We start from the raw sequence: 23,224 nt of genomic DNA, 5'->3' as shown, positions 1-23,224 counted from the left end.
AGGTACAGGGCAGCAGGTAGCATAGCGGTATACAGGTACAGGGCAGCAGGTAGCATAGCGGTATACAGGTACAGGGCAGCATAGCGGTATACAGGTACAGGGCAGCAGGTAGCCTAGCGGTTAGAGCGTTGGGCCGGTAACCGAAAGGTCGCTGGTTTGAATACGAGTCAACATGGTGAGAAATCGGTCGATGTGTCCTTGAGCAAGGCACTTAACCCTAATTTGCTCTAGGGGCGCCATACTAATATGGCTGACCCTGTAAAACAACACATTACACTGCACCTATCCGGTGTATGCGACAATAAAACGTTTATGCAACACTATTGCAGAAAGGCTGAACAGAGTTTGAGGCCTGCCTACAAAGTTATTTAGAATGTTAATTTGACAGAGTGAGACAGACAGACCGTGAGAGAGATCCGGGGGCAGATAGTAAAAATACACTCTGTGTGATTTCTCCCCTAAGGCCCAGTGTACTGAGTGTGCACTCCTCCAGAAGGGTACCAAGGAACGCACTCTAAACTATTCAGAGGGTGGCTCTTTGATTTCTCGGTCATTCTTCAGTTCTTGCATCTGTGTTGTAAAATAGCAGCTCTGCAACACGCAACAACTTGTTATATAAGGCTACATTTGTAACAGGCTGACTTAATAGTACAGGGCAAAGCGTGCTGACCGCTTGGGACAGGGGGCATCGTTGAGCCCATATATACGGCCGTCATAAACAGTGAACAGCACGAGGGACTTAGCGATCCAGAATTTCTGAGTTTGCTGAGGCAGCAACTGGCACAGGCCTCTGGAGGTGGTCTGCGGATGAACAGATGATCCCAGCAGATGACACTGTATGCGTCCCAAATGGCACCCTATCCCCTACTGTTTGCGTCCCAAATGGCACCCTATCCCCTAGATCGTGCACTACTTTTAAATCAGATCCCCAATGGGCCCTGGTCAAAATGACTGCACTATATAGGTAATAAAGGTGCCTTTGTGTGAGTACTGAGTTAGAACTGTATTTTTGGAGAACTGCTCTACATGGGCCTGCGCACGTCTAATTTCCTAATAGCGTCCCTCCCTGTGTGTTTCAGTAAACTACCAACTGAATTCACTGGGATGTTGCAGCAACCTTGGAGAGTATTCTCTGAGGACAAGAAGAACGAGGAAGAGGAGGAAGGCAGCTGTGGAGCAGGGCACAGGGCTGTACAGGGAGGGGTGTGGAGGAGGAAGGCAGCTGTGGAGCAGGGCACAGGGCTGTACAGGGCTGTGGAAGGTGAGAATAGGAGAGCAGCAGCTGTTTCAGCCATGGCTCATGCCTCATCTGCAGCCAGCTGACTGGGAGCCACCTTGAGGGCCTCTCTCTTGCTGAGTTACAGTGGAACGACAACGAGGGACATGGCTAGATGAGATACATCTTATGTCAAAAGGTTGAATGTCAGAGAGAATTTTTGCATTTTATCTAACTCAAAGTTTTCATTACCTTAACCTCATTCTCCTTACCTGCTACTTTAAATACACCTAAACTGCTGCGAAAAGTATATTCTGATGGTAGCTGTATACCATCTAGTCAAGAGCCACAGAGGGAGGCGGAGAAACACAGATAACCTTCCTCTTCTAATAGCGGTCAGATAATTCAGCACCAATAAATAACAATTAGCTGGTTTGTGATCAGACAGTCTCTGTGGTGGTGCGTTGGAGTCTTGCATACATTAGTAATTAGAGTGCTCTCCTTGTGTACCACCTCCTACTGCCCACAGTGTGTGTGTTCTACGTGTGGTGCGTACAGTGTGTACCACTGACAGATGGGCCTGGGGCTCTCTAAATATGACTGAGATTAGTTTCAGTGTCCTACAGGGAAAGGCGGACAAGAATAGAAGCAGAAGCGCTTCAGTTAGCATGTTGAGAAAGACTATAGGAAATATTGAATATGGTGCAACCTGCAGTGGTCTTATCAAATGTATGCAAAAACTAGGGTGGTACAACTATACTTAACAAAAATATAGAACACAACATGCAACAATTTAAACGATTTTACAGTTCACAGAAATCAGTCAATTGAAATAAATTCATTAGGCCCTAATCTATGGCTTTCACATGACTGGGCAGGGGTGCAGCCATGGGTGAGCCTGGGAGGGCATAGGCCCACCTACTTGGGAGCCAGGCCCAGCCAATCAGAATTCGTTTTTCCCCACAAAAGTGCTTTATTACAGACATAAATACTCCTCAGTTTCATCAGCTCTCCGGGCGGCTGGTCTCAGACGATCCCGCAGGTGAAGAAGCCGGATGTGGAGGTCCTGGGCTGGAATGGTTACAAGTGGTCTGCGGTTGTGTGGCCGGTTGGACGTACTGCAGAATTCTCTAAAATCACATTGGATGTGGCTTATGGTAGAGAAATGAATTTGAAATTATCTGGCAACAGCTCTGGTGGACATTCCTGCAGTCAGCATGCCAATTGCATGTTCCTTCAAAACTTGAGACATCTGTGGCATTGTGTTGATTGACAAAACTGCACATTTTAGAGTGGCCTTTGATTGTCCCCAACACCAGGTGCACCTGTGTAATGAACATGCTATTTAATCAGCTTCTTGATATGCCATACCTGTCAGGTGGATGGATTATCTTGGCAAAGGAGAAATGTTCACTAACAGGGATGTCATATCAAGAAGCTTTTGAGAGAAATAAGCTTTTTGTGCGTATGGAAAATGTCTGGGATATTTTATTTCAGCTCATAAAACACGGGACCAACACTTTACATGACTTTGATATTTTTGTTCAGTGTAGTTTAATTCCACAATGGCTGCAGTGGTGGTGGAGAGGCACGTTCTAGAAACCCAAGCCTGAAGAAAATTATAAACAAAAGTAGTTAATAATCAACTAATCATCCAGCTTTAATAATAATAATTTGAATCAGCTGTGTAGTGTTAGGGCAAACACCAAAATGTGCACCCCTTGAGGTCCCGATGGCCGTGTTTGGGAAACGCGGAGTTAGTCTGACAACCGTTTGAAAGACTGAGCTCAATGCCTAGTGGGGAACAAAATAAATAGGACTTAACAACGTGTTTGGGAAGTAGAGTCCATCAACATGGCATGAAAACTAGCGTGAAAGGCTGTTGAATGGATAGCAAAGAATCAATGAAGGTTTTCTGCTGTAAAACTGCTGTTAGCACAAACACCCTCTCAGTCAGGAGTGGCGCATCGATAGAGACACGCGTCTCTGACACGTGTTTTTTGGGGGGGAGACAGTGAGAGGGAGACAGACGGGGTTCTCCCGTTTTCCAGAGCAGAACAGCTCTTACACACTTGTCTAATAAGCTCGAACAGACAAGTTCGAACACTATAGGCAATAAATGCATGATCTGTGTGATGCATTGATGCATTGCCAGGCTGAGCATCCATCTTAACAAGGGGACTCACAAACTAAAGGGCTGTGACTGATTGGCATTTGACCCTTTCATAACCACAATCAAATTACAGACAAAGGCCTCATGGTCCTCGTTAAATGATGTCACCGCCTAATTAGGCAAAAACATTTATTTTTTTGAGCGTTTGTCTTTTTGGTCTCGACTCCTTCGCTCCTTCTGTGCTGTGTGCACCTTCCCCTGTCACTCACAACAACAAACACTAAAGATCCCTTCTTCCTCTCTGAAAACAAGCAGTTTCAACTCTTTGCATTTTGGGTTTGGTCCAACAGAATCAGCCATATGGACACCGAAACACATAGACATTATTTTACTGTAATAGAGGATACCTTAGCCTTTCTAACGATACCCTTTTTGTCTCAATTACCAACATTTAAAACAAACCATACTAAAACGGGAGTATCAAATGAACATGATTGTGGAAAATGAATGCTCCGTTTCTGTTGAGTGTGGACTTGCAGTTCAACATACGGCTAGCAGCATTTTTGCCACAGACATTTGTGCTACCTGTCCATTCTGTTTAATAAATGTGACAGACCACCGGTCTTATGCTGCAAAATTTTAAAAATATATATACAGTGAGGGGGAAAAAGTATCCCCTGTTAATTTTGTACGTTTGCCCACTGACAAAGAAATGATCAGTCTATAATTTTAATGGTAGGTTTATTTGAACAGTGAGAGACAGAAGAACAACAAAAAAAAATCCAGAAAAACGCACGCCAAAAATGTTATAAATTGATTTGCATTTTAATGAGGGAAATAAGTATTTGACCCCCTCTCAATCAGAAAGATTTCTGGCTCCCAGGTGTCTTTTATACAGGTAACGAGCTGAGATTAGGAGCACACTCTTAAAGGGAGTGCTCCTAATCTCAGTTTGTTACCTGTATAAGAGACACCTGTCCACAGAAGCAATCAATCAATCAGATTCCAAACTCTCCACCATGGCCAAGACCAAGAAGCTCTCCAAGGATGTCAGGGACAAGATTGTAGACCTACACAAGGCTGGAATGGGCTACAAGACCATCGGCAAGCAGATTGGTGAGAAGGTGACAACAGTTGGTGTGATTATTCGCAAATGGAAGAAACACAAAAGACTGTCAATCTCCCTCGGCCTGGGGCTCCATGCAAGAGCTCACCTTGTGGCGTTGCAATGATCATGAGAACGGTGAGGAATCAGCCCAGAACTACACGGTAGGATCTTGTCAATGATCTCAAGGCAGCTGGGACCAGTCACCAAGAAAACAATTGGTAACACACTACGCCGTGAAGGACTGAAATCCTGCAGCGCCCGCAAGGTCCCTCTGCTCAAGAAAGCACATATACAGGCCCGTCTGAAGTTTGCCAATGAACATCTGAATGATTCATAGGAGAACTGGGTGAAAGTGTTGTGGTCAGATGAGACCAAAATGGAGCTCTTTGGCATCAACTCAACTCGCCATGTTTGGAGGAGGAGGAATGCTGCCTATGACCCCAAGAACACCATCCCCACCGTCAAACATGGAGGTGGAAACATTATGCTTTGGGGGTGTTTTTCTGCTAAGGGGACAGGACAACTTCACCGCATCAAAGGGACGATGGACGGGGCCATGTATCGTCAAATCTTGGGTGAGAACCTCCTACCCTCAGCCAGGGCATTGAAAATGGGTCGTGGATGGGTATTCCAGCATGACAATGACCCAAAACACACGGCCAAGGCAACAAAGGAGTGGCTCAAGAAGAAGCACATTAAAGTCCTGGAGTGGCCTAGCCAGTCTCCAGACCTTAATCCCATAGAAAATCTGTGGAGGGAGCTGAAGGTTCGAGTTGCCAAACGTCAGCCTCAAACCCTTAATGACTTGGAGAAGATCTGCAAAGAGGAGTGGGACAAAATCCCTCCTGAGATGTGTGCAAACCTGGTGGCCAACTACAAGAAACGTCTGACCTCTGTGATTGCCAACAAGGGTTTTGCCACCAAGTACTAAGTCATGTTTTGCAGAGGGGTCAAATACTTATTTCCCTCATTAAAATGCAAATCAATTTATAACATTTTTGACATGAGTTTCTCTGGATTTTTTTGTTGTTATTCTGTCTCTCACTGTTCAAATAAACCTACCATTAAAATTATAGACTGATCATTTCTTTGTCAGTGGGCAAACGTACAAAATCAGCAGGGGATCAAATACGTTTTTCCCCTCACTGTATATTTTTTACATTGGATAAAATAGAGAGACTCAGAGCTACAAAATGGTATATCAGATAAACAATGAACCATAATCCCAACCCATACAGTACTACTAGCAATACAAACTGATTGCCATAGCTAGCCACCATGCATGAAACGCTGTAGTATGAATCTGCAGGTAGCTAAAGCTAACCAACTAGGTCCAATGTTAGCTATACATAGCAATGCAAATGGAATTCTGAGATACTAATAATATTACTACATAGATCATACGTGTAGCGTTAGCTAGCGACCCAGCAAGGTAACTTTCTCTAGCTAGCTAACAGTACGCTTTAACTTGCAATGAAAACAACTTTCTGATAAAATTGAAAAAGTATAATATCTGAAAATATAGCTAGACTCTTACCTGTATACATGGATGAACGCTTTACGGCAGAATGGAACCCCTTTAACTAAGTAAGACATCCTTCGTCGTTTTCGTTTTGTTTGTACAGCTTGTTTGGCCAACGTTGTGTCAAGTCACTCCGGTTCACACTGACCGTGAAAGAAGTCCATCACAACTTTGTTGATAGCGCCTGCTAAATTCAGGGCAGCAATGTTGTTGAGAGCAGTAGCAACACTTTTGCAGTTCGCCATTGGCTAACGTTAGAGCGCATTCAGAAAGTATTCAGACCCATTGACTTTTTCCACATTGTTACGTTACAGCCTTATTCTAAAATTGATTAAATTGTTTTTTTCCCTCAATCTACACACAATACCCCATAATGACAAAGCAGAAAATTGAAAAATCACATTTACATAAGTATTCAGACCCTTTACTCAGTACTTTGTTGAAGCACCTTTGGCAGCGATTACAGCCTCGAGTCTTCTTGAGTTTGACGCTACAAGCTTGGCACACCTGTATTTGGGGAGTTTCTCCCATTCTTCTCTGCAGATCCTCTCAAGTTTTGTCAGGTTGGATGGGGAGCGTCGCTGCACAGCTATTTTCAGGTCTCTCCAGAGATGGTCGATCGGGTTCAAGTCCGGGCCATGGCTGGGCCACTTAAGGACATTCAAAGACTTGTCCTGAAGCCACTCCTGCATTGTCTTGGCTGTGTGCTTAGGGTCGTTGTCCTGTTGGAAAGTGAACCTTCGCCGCAGTCTGAGATCCTGAGTGCTCTGGAGCAGGTTTTCATCAAGGATCTCTCTGTACTTTGCGCCGTTCATCTTTCCCTTGATCCTGACTAGTCTACTAGTCCCTGGCGCTGAAAAACATGTTGTAGAAACATCTCAAGGATGATTAATGGAAACAGGATGCACCTGAGCTCAATCTAGAATCTCATAGCAAAAGGGTCTGAATATTTATGTAAATAATGTTTTTATTTGTAATAAATTTGCAAAAATGTCTAAAAAACGGTTCTTACTTTGTCATTATGGGGTATTGTGTGTAGATTGATGAGGGGAAAACATTATTTAATCCATTTTAGAATAAGGCTGTAATGTAACAAAATGTGGAAAAAGTGAAGGGGTCTGAATACTTTCCGAATGCACTGTAAAGTGGAACACACACACATCTCTCGTCAGGATTGACATCCGCAGCGGTGCGAGTTGCAGCCATCCGAGGCGAGGCTCTGCAGTGAAGTGCCCCAGGGCAGAGGGCCCAACAGGAGACCCTGGCTGTCTGTGCTAATGTTGAAACACAGCACTGAGAGCAGCACAGGCCAGCTTTATCTACGCACACAGACAGCACAGAGGCCAGTTTAACCCACAGACAGGATCGGTCAAGGAGAGCAATAACGAAAAAGCAACCAACACAGAAAAAAACAGGTGCTCTGAATGTGAAGGCCACAACATATTAAGCCTACCTGCCAAACAATGTCAGTGTAATGACCTTGAGCTTAGTCAACATAAATGTACAGTGGCCATCTACTCCACTCTGGTATACCTGAGCTGAACGGAGACCCACATGCCCTGTGAATCCCTGGCAAGTCTGCCCACATCCGAGCAAGATTGGAAACTGTTATGTAAATCAATCAGCTGAATTAACACACACACACACACACACACCACAACGAGCTCTAAAAAAAAAATATCCTCCCTCTTGTTATCTGGCCACAGCAGCCCTGGTTTCCAGGGCCTCTCTATCCCAGCCCAGGCTGCTAGCCCATCACAGACGGAGGCAGGTCCTGACAACAGCTGCCAGCCCCAGCAATCCTGCAGCCACCCCATTCTCCAGACACTGATAGATTGTGGGAGAGGAGCCAGGGTGATAATGCCCTACCATGGGGGAATTACTGTGGTATACCTGATGGAGATGCCACCCAAGTCTTAAAGTTAAAATCCACCCAAAACCACTAATTTCTTTAAATTTACAGTGTTAAATAACACTACTATATGTGAGAACAATATTTTTTTTGTGACCAAATGTTTCATTTTGCCGTTATAATAAGACTGGTAGCAACATTGAACATCGTTGTGGAAATCTGTTGCAGCTCAAGTTGACTACAAAATCCACAATGCAATGCTCTCTCTATGGGCTGGCTGGCTGGCTAGCTAGCAAATGTAGCTACACACAATAATACCAAAAACAATATCAGCATGTAACGTAGCTAGTTAGCTGTAAAATCGCATTAACAAACTGCACTATCAATTTAGGAGTCTACAATCTCACCATGTTCAACAGGCATATTGATGTGCCTCATTGAGTGGAGGATAACATTCGCAATGGCAGATACACTTACATTTACATTTTAGTCATTTAGCAGACGCTCTTATCCAGAGCGACTTACAGTTAGCACATACATTATTTTATCGAACCCACAACCCTGGCGTTGCAAACCACCACTTATGATGAGAAACGTTGCCAATGCTACGTCAATGGGCACACGGTGCATTCTGGGCAATTCTGGGACAAGGAGTGAATGGGAGTCTATTAGGCGCTAGCAAAAAAAAAAAATTAACATTAGCATGAATTTCGTCAACAAGACGTACATTAATACAAATATTTTCAGAGATGTGAGATAATGAACTTGCTATCTGTAGTATCGTATAACTTTGGAATCATGACATTACGTACTTCCGAGGAAAATAGGCACGTTTCTCAACATAAACACTGACTTTGAGAAGGGATTGCGTGACGAATAGCTTAGCAACCGCGTGACACAGCATGACAACATGAACGCGATTGGTTCGACAGTATGCTGGGTGGGCGTTATACGTTCCTTAATTAATTGGATTCCTATCTCCTTTCTATAATATCTCTGGCAACTGCACAATGCAATGCACCCTGGACTAGAGGCAGACAAATAGGAAAAATGTGCTAGACCCTCCGTTAAACTACACATTTTTCGAGGTAGGAATATCACAAAACTATGATCAATGGCTCATTCGAGAGAAGACATCCTCCCGAGTTATGACATCGGCCAGTATTGAAATCTGACATTTGTGATAAATGTTTTGGCGATCTAAAAGTCATATTCCTAATAACTTCCAGTGTAGTGAGAGCGACTTTATTTACATTTACATTTTAGTCATTTAGCAGACGCTCTTATCCAGAGCGACTTACAGTTAAGTGAGTGCATACATTAATTTTGTTCATACAGTCCCCGTGTGGGAATCGAACACACAACCCCGGCGTTGCAAACGCCATGCTCTACCAACTGAGCTACATCCCTGCTACATCCCTTTATCACGGTGCTACGTAATACCGGATGGATTTCTGCCTGCTTGAACGCCAATTACTCAAAGATACACATGAAAACAAGCAAATCACCCAGGGAATCAATAGAACATTACTCGGAGATGCACAAAAACAATATAACATTCAAAATGGGTGAACCTTTCCTTTAACAGATACAGTTGAAGTCGGAAGTTTACGTACACTTTAGCCAAATACATTTAAAAACTCAGTTTTTCACAATTCCTGACATTTAATCCTAGTAAAGAATCCCTGTCTTAGGTCAGTTAGGATCACCACTTTATTTTAAGAATGTGAAATGTGAGGAGAGAATGATTTATTTCAGCTTTTATTTCTTTCATCACATTCCCAGTGGGTCAGAAGTTCACATACACTCAATTAGTATTTGGTAGCATTGCCTTTAAAATTGTTTAACTTGGGTCAAACGTTTCGGGTAGCCTTCCACAAGCTTCCCACAATAAGAGCTGGTGTAACTGAGTCAGGTTTGTAGGCCTCCTTGCTCGCACACGCTTTTTCAGTTTTGCCTACAAATGTTCTATAGGATTGAGGTCAGGGCTTTGTGATGGCCACTCCAATACCTTGACTTTGTTGTCCTTAAGCCATTTTGCCAAAACTTTGGAAGTATGCTTGGGGTCATTGTCCCATTTGAAAGACCCATTTGTGACCAAGCTTTAACTTCCTGACTGATGTCTTGAGATGTTGCTTCAATATATCCACATAATTTTCCTTCCTCATGATGCCATCTATTTTGTGAAGTGCACCAGTCCCTCCTGCAGCAAAGCACCCCCACAGCATGATGCTGCCACCCCCGTGCTTCACGGTTGGGATGGTGTTCTTCGGCTTGCAAGCTACCCCCTTTTTCCTCCAAACATAACAATGGTCATTATGGCCAAACAGTTCTATTTTTGTTTCATCAGACCAGAGGACATTTCTCCAAAAAGTACAATCTTTGTCCCCATGTGCAGTTGCAAACCGTAGTCTGGCTTTTTTATGGCGGTTTTGGAGCAGTGGCTTCTTCCTTGCTGAGCGGCCTTTCAGGTTATGTCGATATAGGACTCGTTTTACTGTGGATATAGATACTTTTGTACCGGTTTCCTCCAGCATCTTCACAAGGTCCTTTGCTGTTGTTCTGAGATTTACTTGCACTTTTCGCACCAAAGTACGTTCATCTCTAGGAGACAGAACGTGTCTCCTTCCTGAGCGGTATGATGGCTGCGTGGTCCCATGGTGTTTATACTTGCGTACTATTGTTTGTACAGATGAACATGGTACTTTCAGGCGTTTGGAAATTGCTCCCAAGGATGAACCAGACTTGTGGAGGTCTACAATTTTTTTCCTGAGGTCTTGGCTGATTTCTTTTGATTTTCCCATGATGTCAAGCAAAGAGCCACTGAGTTTGAAGGTAGGCCTTGAAATACATCCACGGGTACACCTCCAATTGACTCATATGATGTCAATTAGCCTATCAGAAGCTTCTAAAGCCATGACATCATTTTCTGGAATTTTCCAAGCTGTTTAAAGGCACAGTCAACTTAGTGTATGTAAACTTCTGACCCACTGGAATTGTGATCCAGTGAATTATAAGTGAAAAAATCTGTCTGTAAACAATTGTTAGAAAAATTACTTGTGTCATGCACAAAGTAGATGTCCTAACCGACTTGCCAAAACTATAGTTTGTTAACAAGAAATTTGTGGAGTGGTTGAAAAACGAGTTTTAATGACTCCAACCTAAGTGTATGTAAACTTCCGACTTCAAAAAGAAGGAAAATGTGTCTTAGAAAACATCAGAAAAAGTCTTAAAAAGGTATTATGAAATAGCCCTACATCAAAACACAATAATGTTGAAGTAAAGACCCCTGTCAACTAATATCAACATATATATTTCGTTTTGGATACATTTTTCTGCCTTCTGTAAGTTTAAGAAACATTGCCTTGTGCCTTGAAATTCTGTTACCAAAAACCTACATATCTTTAAGATATTTTCTAAATTCTCTCCCTCACTAGGGAGGATAATGAAAGTTCACAGAAGTAACAAGTAAAGGTAGACCTATCAATTAGTTCGTGTTTTTTACTTATATCAATTTTGTTTATGAATTATTACGTGATTAAAACTCTAAATTCCGTTAACTGAATACAATTTTAATTGTAAATAAAAAAATGTTTTAAGTAGGTAAGGGAATATCTGCAATTGAATTGGCTACAATGGGAAATCATAGTAGTCACAAACCACAGTTCGGTTCACAAGTTTGGACAGCACAGTACAGTAAAGAAAAGTAGAGTATGGTTCAGCACAGTACAGTAAACACAAGTAGAGTATAGTTTGGGCTTGGGCGGTATACCGTATATACCGGGCTATTTGGAAATTGCCACGGGATGGTTTTTTAATACCGTTAACTATTTCTTTGAAGTATTTACAAATAAAAAACATATTTGTAGCTACTTTAAGTAAATACCTACAGTCAACATGCGTTGGAGATAAAGCAGATCACGTCCTTCATTTCACGGGTCACATTATGACGCTTACCCTAGTTCCCCAGAACAGTTGAGCCAGTCATATGTTTGTTTGTAAATAGCACAAATGGGAGAAATCGAGTCCAGCTGTGTACTGACAAGGGTTGCGTTTTATATTGAAAGTCAACAGTGTTTTTCAGCTTCAATAGAGTGATCAGGGGCGTGCAACTATAGTTTTCCTTCACAGAAAATATATTAGTGCAACACATTCGGCAGAAATTAGCTTCCTTTTTATCAGTTGAAACGCTATTTGGCTGGCAGACACACAAGTAAATGAGCGCACAATGAAAAAGCAAGGTCTTTTTTGCAAAAACGATGCATGGCCATCATATTTCTAATGTTTATCATAGAAAGAATGTAGAGCAAGCTACATTTCCTAATGCTTTACTTAAAGTTATGCTACACCGAAAGGTATTGGAGAAAAGTAGCTCCACATCAGTCAGAGAGCTGTCTGCTGATAGATGCCCCTTCGTGAATTCTCATCCATGTGGAGAAGTGTAACTGAAGCACAACATTAGTCTGTGCAGAGCAGAAATTACAATACGAATCATTTTAGATTTGCGTTTACAAAATGCAGCAAGATATTTCTTATGCCAATGTACATTTTTTGTTGTTGTGAAAAACGTAGAATGCTGCATCAACGCAACCGCTAAGTTTAACTTAAGTGGCTGAATTAATAAGCAGATGGGGCATCATATTGTGTTAGCTTTCTGCCACGTTTGGGAAATCTGTACAGCTGCCAATGCCATCTTTTTTCTCCTCTCCATTCTCGGCCTGTCTGCTCTTACCCCATCTTCTCAGAGCAGAGCAGGCAGGCCTGTTTCCCTAGCGACTCCAGACTCCACACAGACACATGCTGTCCACATGCTGCTCCTTCAGACAAGCATGCGTCAACATTTTGTTGATTGGCACATTTCCAAACTCACCAAAAATTACATTTCGATAGCTTCTACCAATATATGTATAACTTTATGAGCTGGATTGCCTGTCATTGCAATTCGTTTATTTTCGTTTGTGCTTGTTACAATATTTAGTTAGCAGCCTCCATGGAAATGCATTATCAGTTGTGCTAATTTTGTTAGCATTCTGGTAATAGACGTCCGATGGGCTTTTTTGCCGCCCCCTTGTACACTAAGCCGGTAATACCATAAATCCCGGGATAAGAGAAGGACGGTTTGACAATATGAAAATCTGGATACTGCCAAACCATAGTATACAGTGAGGAAAAAAAGGATTTAGTCAGCCACCAATTGTGCAAGTTCTCCCACTTAAAAAGATGAGAGAGGCCTGTAATTTTCATCATAGGTACACGTCAACTATGACAGACAAAATGAGAAAAAAAAATTCAGAAAATCACATTCTAGGATTTTTAATGAATTTATTTGCAAATGATGGTGGAAAATAAGTATTTGGTCACCTACAAACAAGCAAGATTTCTGGCTCTCACAGACCTGTAACTTCTTCTTTAAGAGGCTCCTCTGTCCTCCACTCGTTACCTGTATTAATGGCACCTGTTTGAACTTGTTATCAGTATAAAAGACACCTGTCCACAACCTCAAACAGTCACACTCCAAACTCCACTATGGCCAAGACCAAAGAGCTGTCAAAGGGACACCAGAAACAAAATTGTAGACCTGCACCAGGCTGGGAAGACTGAATCTGCAATAGGTAAGCAGCTTGGTTTGAAGAAATCAACTGTGGGAGCAATTATTAGGAAATGGAAGACATACAAGACCACTGATAATCTCCCTCGATCTGGGGCTCCACGCAAGATCTCACCCCGTGGGGTCAAAATGATCACAAGAACGGTGAGCAAAAATCCCAGAACCACACGGGGGGACCTAGTAAATGACCTGCAGAGAGCTGGGACCAAAGTAACAAAGCCTACCATCAGTAACACACTACGCCGCCAGGGACTCAAATCCTGCAGTGCCAGACGTGTCCCCCTGCTTAAGCCAGTACATGTCCAGGCCCGTCTGAAGTTTGCTAGAGTGCATTTGGATGATCCAGAAGAGGATTGGGAGAATGTCATATGGTCAGATGAAACCAAAATAGAACTTTTTGGTAAAAACTCAACTCGTCGTGGTTGGAGGACAAACAATGCTGAGTTGCATCCAAAGAACACCATACCTACTGTGAAGCATGGGGGTGGAAACATCATGCTTTGGGGCTGTTTTTCTGCAAAGGGACCAGGACGACTGATCCGTGTAAAGGAAAGAATGAATGGGGCCATGTATCGTGAGATTTTGAGTGAAAACCTCCTTCCATCAGCAAGGGCATTGAAGATGAAACGTGGCTGGGTCTTTCAGCATGACAATGATCCCAAACACACCGCCCGGGCAACGAAGGAGTGGCTTCGTAAGAAGCATTTCAAGGTCCTGGAGTGGCCTAGCCAGTCTCCAGATCTCAACCCCATAGAAAATCTTTGGAGGGAGTTGAAAGACCGTGTTGCCCAGCGACAGCCCCAAAACATCACTGCTCTAGAGGAGATCTGCATGGAGGAATGGGCCAAAATACCAGCAACAGTGTGTGAAAACCTTGTGAAGACTTACAGAAAACGTTTGACCTGTGTCATTGCCAACAAAGGGTATACAACAAAGTATTGAGAAACTTTTGTTATTGACCAAATACTTATTTTCCACCATAATTTGCAAATAAATTCATTAAAAATCCTACAATGTGATTTTCTGGAAAAAAAATTCTCATTTTGTCTGTCATAGTTGACGTGTACCTATGATGAAAATTACAGGCCTCTCTCATCTTTTTAAGTGGGAGAACTTGCACAATTGGTGGCTGACTAAATACTTTTTTCCCCCACTGTAGTTCAGTACAATACATTACAAAGTAGAGCACACTAGAGTGGAGTACACTATAATGTGCTGAAATCTACTGTACTATACTCTACTGAGCTGTACTTTGGTGTCCAAACTTGTGAAACATAAGACGTCAATGATCGGTTCAGATTTGGTCCGGTTCGGACTGTTGAAGAATAATACCCAAATATGCGAAGGAGGATATAGCATATTTATACCTTTGTTTACCAATTTATAGCCATAATTATATATTTCTGTGTAGTACATATCAGGGACCCATGATGAAATTCAGTTACCGGGTGTAAATCCACTTCACTTACTGTAGTTCAATAACCAAAATAGATTTTTTCAAAATCAATGTATCATGTCATAGCTGACATCCCATTATTTTCTGCAGACATCATTGAATCTTAATTCAGAGCAGATTTTTATCAGAGTTTTTGGAAAACGTGGACATAAACTGAGGGAGATTTTATCAAAATTCTGTTATAAAACTTTTCATCTGCACAGTTATTCCAGTAAATGTGTTTTTGCAAAATGTTGTGTAAATTGTTACAAGTAATGCATAGAGGTGTATGGTTTGTTAAACTTTGAAATCAATGTTTTTTGATTGACATACATTTTTAGTGAAAAGTCTTAGTCCCAGCGAAATTCCGATACCGTGGAATTCCCCTTAACGCAAACATTCACGACATACTATTTCTTTCGTATGATATTTTATAATAAGGCAGATCTATTACCGTAAGCATGCGACAGCAAACAAAAAAAAAAGCATGTTGAAAAACAATGGCAATACTTGGTGTTGGAGACTGTCATTGATCCATTCCAGTAACACGCAATCAACCTTGGTAATATTTGATGTTGTGGACATTGATCCACAAACCATTCCAGTAGTATCTAGCCAAATGCTTTCAGGAGCCAGAGCCCAGAAAACTGGCACTATAGATTTATTGTGACCCGGGAAGACCATGTCCTGCTCATTACGTGCCTTTTCACAGGACATTATGTTCTGCCACCCCACTAACACAACACACTGACAGGACTGCCATTAAAATATTTACTCTTGGCCCATGCTAGGCTGGCTAGCTATTTCTCTTGAACTGCTTTCATCTTAACAACACATACTGTATGTTTACCATGTGTGGGGGTGAGATTGCCATCAGGGTCCTCTAAAAAAAAAAGAAAAAGAGGGCAAACAGAGCTCTGGAAAAATGTTGTTCGGGAGATAATGGATTAGCTAAGTAGTCCCGGTAGTGAAGCAGGCCACGATTTAACAATGCGTGTGCCTCTGCTATCCACCGTCAAGAGACACATGAATTCTGCGGTCTCTCTCGCATACCAACATTCTCTTACAATAAAGTGAGTGGCTTGGCCCTGTATAAATACATTTCCCCCTGTCTCAGAGAGCGAGAGAAAATAAAACAGATGTTGATGAGTACGGCTTTAGAGCCCGCCCGGCAACACGAACATTCATGGCCAAACACAGCCAAAATTCTGCACTCTCTCAGCGTCGCCAGCGAGAAGGTCGAGCAGACACTGCAAAAGGCAACACCTCTGGATTATTTGCTCATTTATTGTCATTAAACTGGCTCCAGTACACACAACTTACACATTAACAATGAAGTAATTCCCCACACAATTTTGCTGCATAAGGAAAGTGTTAACCCTTTGCACTCGTGGGAATCGGCCAATATGGGTAGGGCTGAATTAAAATGTTTTTTACAGAAGAAATATGAAATGCATAACCATGGTATCAATTGAAAGGGAACCGTTTGGAGATCATGGGAAAATGATTAGACCAAAGTTGAGGACACAACAGTTCACCTGACACGACTGAATCCAAACATTACAATGTTGATTTTATGTGCATTTTACATTTACTGTACTTTTCGCTGCATTTGTTAATAACGAAATCTGAAAATACTCTGGATACATTCAGTAACATGATAATAATATTTCCTGGAAAATGTGGTGTAGGTGCAAAATAAGACAAAAGAAATGACAACGGTTTGAGTGAGAGGACTAACTGGTGTCTCCATGTGGCCACACACCTCTCTTAAGTGTGCACTGTTCCTATGTAATTTCAATGCACTTTTATGATTCAAAGAAGTCTTCAACTATAAGGTGCTTTTTTGAGCTCTCCTAGCTGTGCTGTTGAGGAACTAGAGCAAGCACAGTTGTAGTTTAGTTTGGAACAGAACCCTGCAATCACACAATAATGTAGTTTAGTTTGGAACAGAACCCTGCAATTCAAAGAAACAGATCGTCATTTTGGTGTACATAAAAAGAGTCATGAGTGTCAGGTACGCGTTCCGCAGCGGATTTTCTTCACAATAGACAAACATAGGCTATTCTGTTCAGAACAACCCAGGGTATAACGCCATTTCATCTTGTAACTGTAAATCAAATATAGTGACCATAAACGATGACACTGAATATGACATGAGTTTGATGATATGGAAATGTGAAGTGCACATTTGGACTCACGGGTGTTTGGCTGACTTGTATGACATCAAAGCGGTATCTATTATAATCGTCAACGTCTCATCTTTCTAAATACATTGAGTCCTCTTAATTTACAGCATTTTCCTCTCTCAGACAACAAAAACGTTAGAGAATTAGCGAGAGGGATGGGGGGGCAACTTCTTGTCGCGTGCGGTGCTCAAGTTCATAACGTCTGTCAGTCAAAACCCATAACGTCTGTCAGTCAAAACCCATAACGTCTGTCAGTCAAAACCCATAACGTCTGTCAGTCAAAACCCATAACGTCTGTCAGTCAAAACCCATAACGTCTGTCAGTCAAAACCCATAACGTCTGTCAGTCAAAACCCATAACGTCTGTCAGTCAAAACCCATAACGTCTGTCAGTCAAAACCCATAACGTCTGTCAGTCAAAACCCATAAAGAGCTGTGAAGCACAGCGCCTGAGCTCTGACCTCATTTATAGCATGTTACTGTAGCCACAGCGTTCCAATTTAGGTGCTTATCAGTGTCCAAATTAGCCATTTTCAACCTGTGTACAAGTGTAAAGGGTTAAAATGCTTAAACAAGAGCCCATGTCACAGTACAGTAATGGAATGCTGATTGTGTCAATATCACAACTCGCAGCGATTGTTGATTAGTTGGTGACCACAAGAGAAGATCGTTCGGCGACACAGCAATCAAGCCCCTATGAGAGGGATCAATAACCTTGTCCACTGTTAAAAGCTGTTATCCCATGTGGTACATATTGATTTCAACTCTTGCTGGGGTCCATGGAAACAATTACATCACTGGTCTGTCACTACTGGGCAGCAGGTAGCCTAGTGGTTAGAGCGTTAGGGCCAATAACAGAAAGGTCGCTAGTTCGAATCCCTGCGCCGATAAGATGCAAAATATGTCGACGTGCCCTTGAGCAAGGCACTTGCCCTAATTGCTTCATGGTCGCTGTTGATAATGGCAGTGTGAAAAAGGAGCACCCACAGCAAACTTCCATTAACTAAATCTGATGATGCTGCTGACCAGGTGGAACATTATTGAACCAATCAAACTATCTACAGACCTCAGCTTGTTGTGAGTGACCATCATGCCCCCCCCCCCCCCCCAGACATACTAGCCTATATGGCTGATGTTACGTCACTAGCCTATATATGCTCAGGTTGTCTTTCCCACGGAATTGCCCTCATATCTTCTACGTGCTGTATCATCTGTAACAATGTGGCACCGGACATTTGACCGGCAACATTTTAATTTGAAAGATTTGCCGGATCCATCTGCATTGGGTGCATAACCGGATTAGGGCGTCCACCAACGATGCTCAGAATGACAGAAATCACATTTAGAATATGGTAATTCATATCAACAGAACATGCAAGTGGAGGATGCAACGATGTGCGGTCCTTCTTACCGAATTCCGATGTGCACTTGGAACATGTTAGAATAACTGCCCACATTTACTTTTCCTCAGCCAACAAGAAGAGTAACGAACAGCAAAATCACTATCCTATGTCAATCTACTAAAGTAGAGAAGTTTAGGCTACCCATTCTATTGGTCAGCTTGTCGAGAAAGAAATAGCCTATTCCAAACAGACTCTGGGACAGTTGTGGGACGATAGATCCTAAATCCATCCAACCAGTAGGCCTAGGCTATATATATATATATATATATTAATTTTTTTAAGCAATGAGTCTGATGCAACAGATCAGAACTAATAGCTTAAAATGTTGATAAACTTTTGTTTTTTCACATTTTAAGCGCAACAATGTGCACAAGGCAGTAGGATACGCGCAAATGTTGGTTCCATAATGCAATTAGCAGGAAAACACCATTGTCAAAAGGGCACTACACATGCGAGCGGTTTCATGTGACAGAGAAGGAAATATCCGTTAGAAATGTTGAAAGAGAGATCTAATAGGCTACTTTGATGCAAGGTAAGACATGCCTCATAATATGTATTCAAACGTTCAGGTTTCAAACAACAAGTATATGTTTTCAAAATGCATACTGCCTCCAGCTCATTGCAAAGTCGTGTGTGACACGCTTTTAAGCCCAAATATTGATATAACAACCATCATATCGAAGTAAATTGGAGTCAGGCGATGATATTGTGTGGTTCTCCCACTACGACTCTGGAAAGCATGCAGTTTATAGGCTAAAAATGAAATAAGTTTTATGAACTTCACAGGGTGGTGAAAGTACACAGTGATGAACTTGATTCTTGTACTCCTGAGTGGCGCAGTGGTCTAAGGCACTGCATCGCAGTGCTAACTGTGCCACTAGAGATCCTGGTTCGAATCCAGGCTCTGTCGCAGCCGGCCGCGACCGGGAGACTCATGGGCGGCGCACAATTGGCCCAGCGTCGTCCAGGGTAGGGGAGGGAATGGCCGGTAGGGATGCAGCTCAGTTGATAGAGCATGGCGTTTGCAACGCCATGGTTGTGGGTTCGATTCCCACGGGGGGCCAGTATAAAAAATATATATATAAAAAATATATGTATTCACTAACTGTAAGTCGCTCTGGATAAGAGCGTCTGCTAAATGACTAAAATGTAAATGTAAATGTAAATTCTCATTCCCAATAAATATCAAGGGTCTTATTCTGGTGACATGATTGATGCTTGGCTGCCGTTTGACAAATAAAACTAATCTCATTATTTTGTCCATAATAATCTCATCATGTAGGCTATCTGCGAGTGCGAGCTGTTGGCTAGACCACACGTGCCAAGACCAGAGTGGACACATTCACTAAAACGCAACATTTTTAGTGACAAAACCATCAGTAGAGTTGAAAATGCGATGGAAACCCATTTAACGTATTTATTTATTTTTTGGTACATGGGAATTTAACCTCAAAAGGTATTTTTATGTGCACTATGTCATCACACACAGCCTTTTATCCACAACAAGTTAATTTTATGAAAACACAGCTCTGTTTTCATGCAGATTTGAGAATATTCGCATGAAAATCTGTCGCCAATTGGATGGAAACCTTGGGACAAAGACGGAACGAATCAGAATGACTCATTTAGGTGCAGAAATAATTTGGACATTACCATTGAACCACTGTTTAGCCTATACCAAGACCAGTGGAGGCTGCTGAGGGGAGGACGGCTCATAATAATGGCTGGAACAGAGCGAATGGAATGGCCTCAAACACATGGAAACCATGTGTTTGATGTATTTGATACCATTCCACTGATTCCGCTCCAGCCATTACCACGAGCCCCTCCGCCCCAATTAAGGTGCCACCAACCTCCTGTGATCAAGATATGTATGAAACCTTTTTTTATGTAAGTCGCTCTGGATAAGAGCGTCTGCTAAATGACTAAAATGTAAATGTAGCTAGCTAGGCCTTAGCGCTTGAAAACTCTAGGCGGCATTCTACCTTTCTCCCTATAGTTTTCAGCCATTAGCTTCGCCCACGACTACCTAATGTGAACTACAATCCCGACGCTGTGTTTTAACGTTTAGAAATGTCAATAATCATCGCTTGCGATACGGCTTTCGAAACAATTGGCCCTTATCTTTCATCGGTGAGAAAGAATCCTTCAAAAGAAAATATAGACTTACTGTAGCAGTTACAGATCCATACGGCTATGGGTGCCTCCATCCGACGAAACTACACTTCCGCTACACTTCTCGAGTTACGCTTACACACAGCTGTTCGGAGCATGCTAGATAGGTAATTAGCACAGGTGGTCGCCTCTTGTCTTCCATAACCAAGTGCTGTAACATGAAGATATGGTTGTGTGAGAACACTAACCTTGACCCTATCAAGGCCTGTATCAATTTAACATTTACATTTTACATTTACGTCATTTAGCAGACGCTCTTATCCAGAGCGACTTACAAATAGGTGCATTCACCTTATAGCCAGTGGGATAACCAATTTACAATGTTTTTTTTGTTTTTTTGGGGGGGGGGGGGTGTGTTGAAAGATATGAAAGATAAGGTACTTATGCTTCCAAAACCGTACCGCAAGCGACACGTGTTAATGTTCAAATTGAGCATCGGGGCTCTTAACAAAACTCCCTGGTATGGAAGATGCCTTCTTCCAATTACTCTAATGGAACAGTTATGATCAAGGGCTAGCTAGGCCTATTACTGTTGATAATGCAACTATGGAGGAGTATGCAAATCCTAACTTGTTTTCAAAAAGGTATCCATACTCTATCAGTCACAAGATACATTTTAAAACATAATATGAAATTCAAATACACCACTAGTGGTAAGGCAACCTGAGATTAGTCTTCTTAGTAACGTCACCTTGGTTACGTTACCACAATTAGTAAGGGGTAGCTTCATTTGGGACCTCTTCTGAAGCTTAATGTAACAGAACAGGGCTGGGTTTCCCAAAAGCATCATAGCACTAAGATCGTCATATTCCACTGAAACTAAATGAACGAAAGATGATCTTAGTGCTACGATGCTTTATGGAAACCCAGCCCAGAACAATATTACAAAATGGTAAGCTACAATGCATTGGTTCTAAATCCTTGTTGTTGGTTTCACCCTTCATTGTACTGTACCATAATACACTCTTCAAATGGTACACTCATCTTCAATTGGCTATCTACTGTGCCGGCTAGCCGACTACATTGCAGCATGCACATCAAATGGGGAAAAGGACAAACTACTTTTGGGTTGCATTGACTAGCTAGCTAACTATCTAAGTAACTTGCTACAATAAACATGTTGGTTGCTTGTAACGCAAACATCAAGTGATGTTTTGTAATTTCAAGTTGATTCATGTTTTGCCATCAAACTAACGCTGACTGGCTGCTCGGTTGACGTGTGTGTCGGTAAGAGGGAGAGATCAAAACAGACACGCTTGCGAGGGTACCAATAACGACACGACACGACACACACACAGTGTTAACGAGCTGGAGATACGGTTTTTCAGAGCACAATACTCGAGGCGAAATAAGTTAATTACGGAATAGCTACTAAAAGGAATAGACGTCTCCGCACAACAAGAAAAATACAATATAATGTGGTTGAGAAAAGGCAAAGGGGGGCTATGTGTCTCATCTGGCCAATTAGCCAGCTAGCCACAATAGGCATTTGCTTGCTAGCAGACGAACGTTAGTTTAGTTAGCTTGCTACTCACCCGGTATGAGGCTCCAAAATGTCAACAACAAAAAAACTTAAATCAGCTTCAAAATATATTCCGCGTTATGAAAGTTGATAACAAAATGTCATGCTCGGTGTTATGTTTTATTTTTGTAAGCATGTCCATGCCAATCGCGCGCTGTACGAGTAGCTAGATACCCCTGTGTGCACGATCAAGGCTGCATTGTTGAAGGCTAGGCAAACACGTATACTGAAGCATTCTGGGAGTAGGAGTTGATTAACCTTGGACAAACTGTAGGCGATGTGCTACACCTGGTGGCCATAAAACGTAGACTGCGTACTGAGTACTTGTCCTGTTGTATACGGTCTCTGGTACTTATGTAGGGCAAGCCAACATGATGTGGGGAATGTAGCATGGTCATCATTTTTATTTGTCAAACGTCATCCAAGCATCTATCATCATTTCACCAGTATACCATCGATATTTATTGGAAAGGAGCATCAAGCTCATCACCTTGCATTTTCACCACCCTGTGAAGTTCATCATAACTTATTTCATCTATAACCTAATAAACTGCATGGTTTCCCGAGTCGTAGAGGGAGGACCACACGATATCGCGCAACTCCCAAGTTTACTTTCCTATGACGGCTATTATATCAATATTTGCCCCATAAAGGCGTTTCCCTGCCATTTATTGCATAATACATTTTACCTAAACGAAAAGAACCTACCGTGTTCAACGAACAAATCATCTGTCGGCAATTATACAATTGTAACGAAACTTCCTGTTTCCACCACAGCTGCCAACAGAAATTGTATTTGAATTTGATCATTTTCAATTTGTATTAGGATGTTGAATTTGAATGTAAAAAATGTTTTGTAATGTTTAATGTACACATTGAATAATTGAATTCATAAATTGAATTTGTATTTCATGATTTGAAACTAAATTAAATGTTATATACTACTGCACTGTTGGAGCTAGGAACACAAGCATTTTGCTACATCCGCAATAACATCTGCTAAATATGTGTACGTGACCAATACCATTGGATTTGATTTGATTTGAATGAATATTGCATTACGTTTTCAAATACAATTTCA

The 23,224-nt window shown here is 41.9% G+C and overlaps 1 protein-coding gene across 2 annotated transcripts in view; it reads right to left on the bottom strand.

Annotated features, from left to right (window-relative positions):
• Positions 1-22,453, bottom strand: part of LOC311106605 (exostosin-like 3) — a 46,414-nt gene extending 23,961 nt beyond the window's left edge. Inside the window, exons 1-2 of one of the 2 annotated variants that reach the window (XM_084148985.1) lie at positions 22,157-22,452; positions 20,617-20,772 (exon numbers count right to left, since the gene is read on the bottom strand). The gene's annotated coding sequence lies outside the window, so the exon portion shown is untranslated. Of the gene's footprint in view, positions 1-20,616; positions 20,773-22,156 lie in introns of both variants that reach the window. The other variant, XM_084148986.1, reaches the window with a different exon arrangement.
• Between the last annotated feature and the right edge of the window lie 771 nt (positions 22,454-23,224).

Source organism: Coregonus lavaretus (genome assembly GCF_964263955.1).
Source record: "Coregonus lavaretus genome assembly, chromosome: 31".
In the NCBI taxonomy this organism is placed as follows: domain Eukaryota; kingdom Metazoa; phylum Chordata; class Actinopteri; order Salmoniformes; family Salmonidae; genus Coregonus; species Coregonus lavaretus.
Note: the sequence above shows the minus strand (reverse complement) of the source record. Positions and strands in the feature narration are given on the sequence as shown.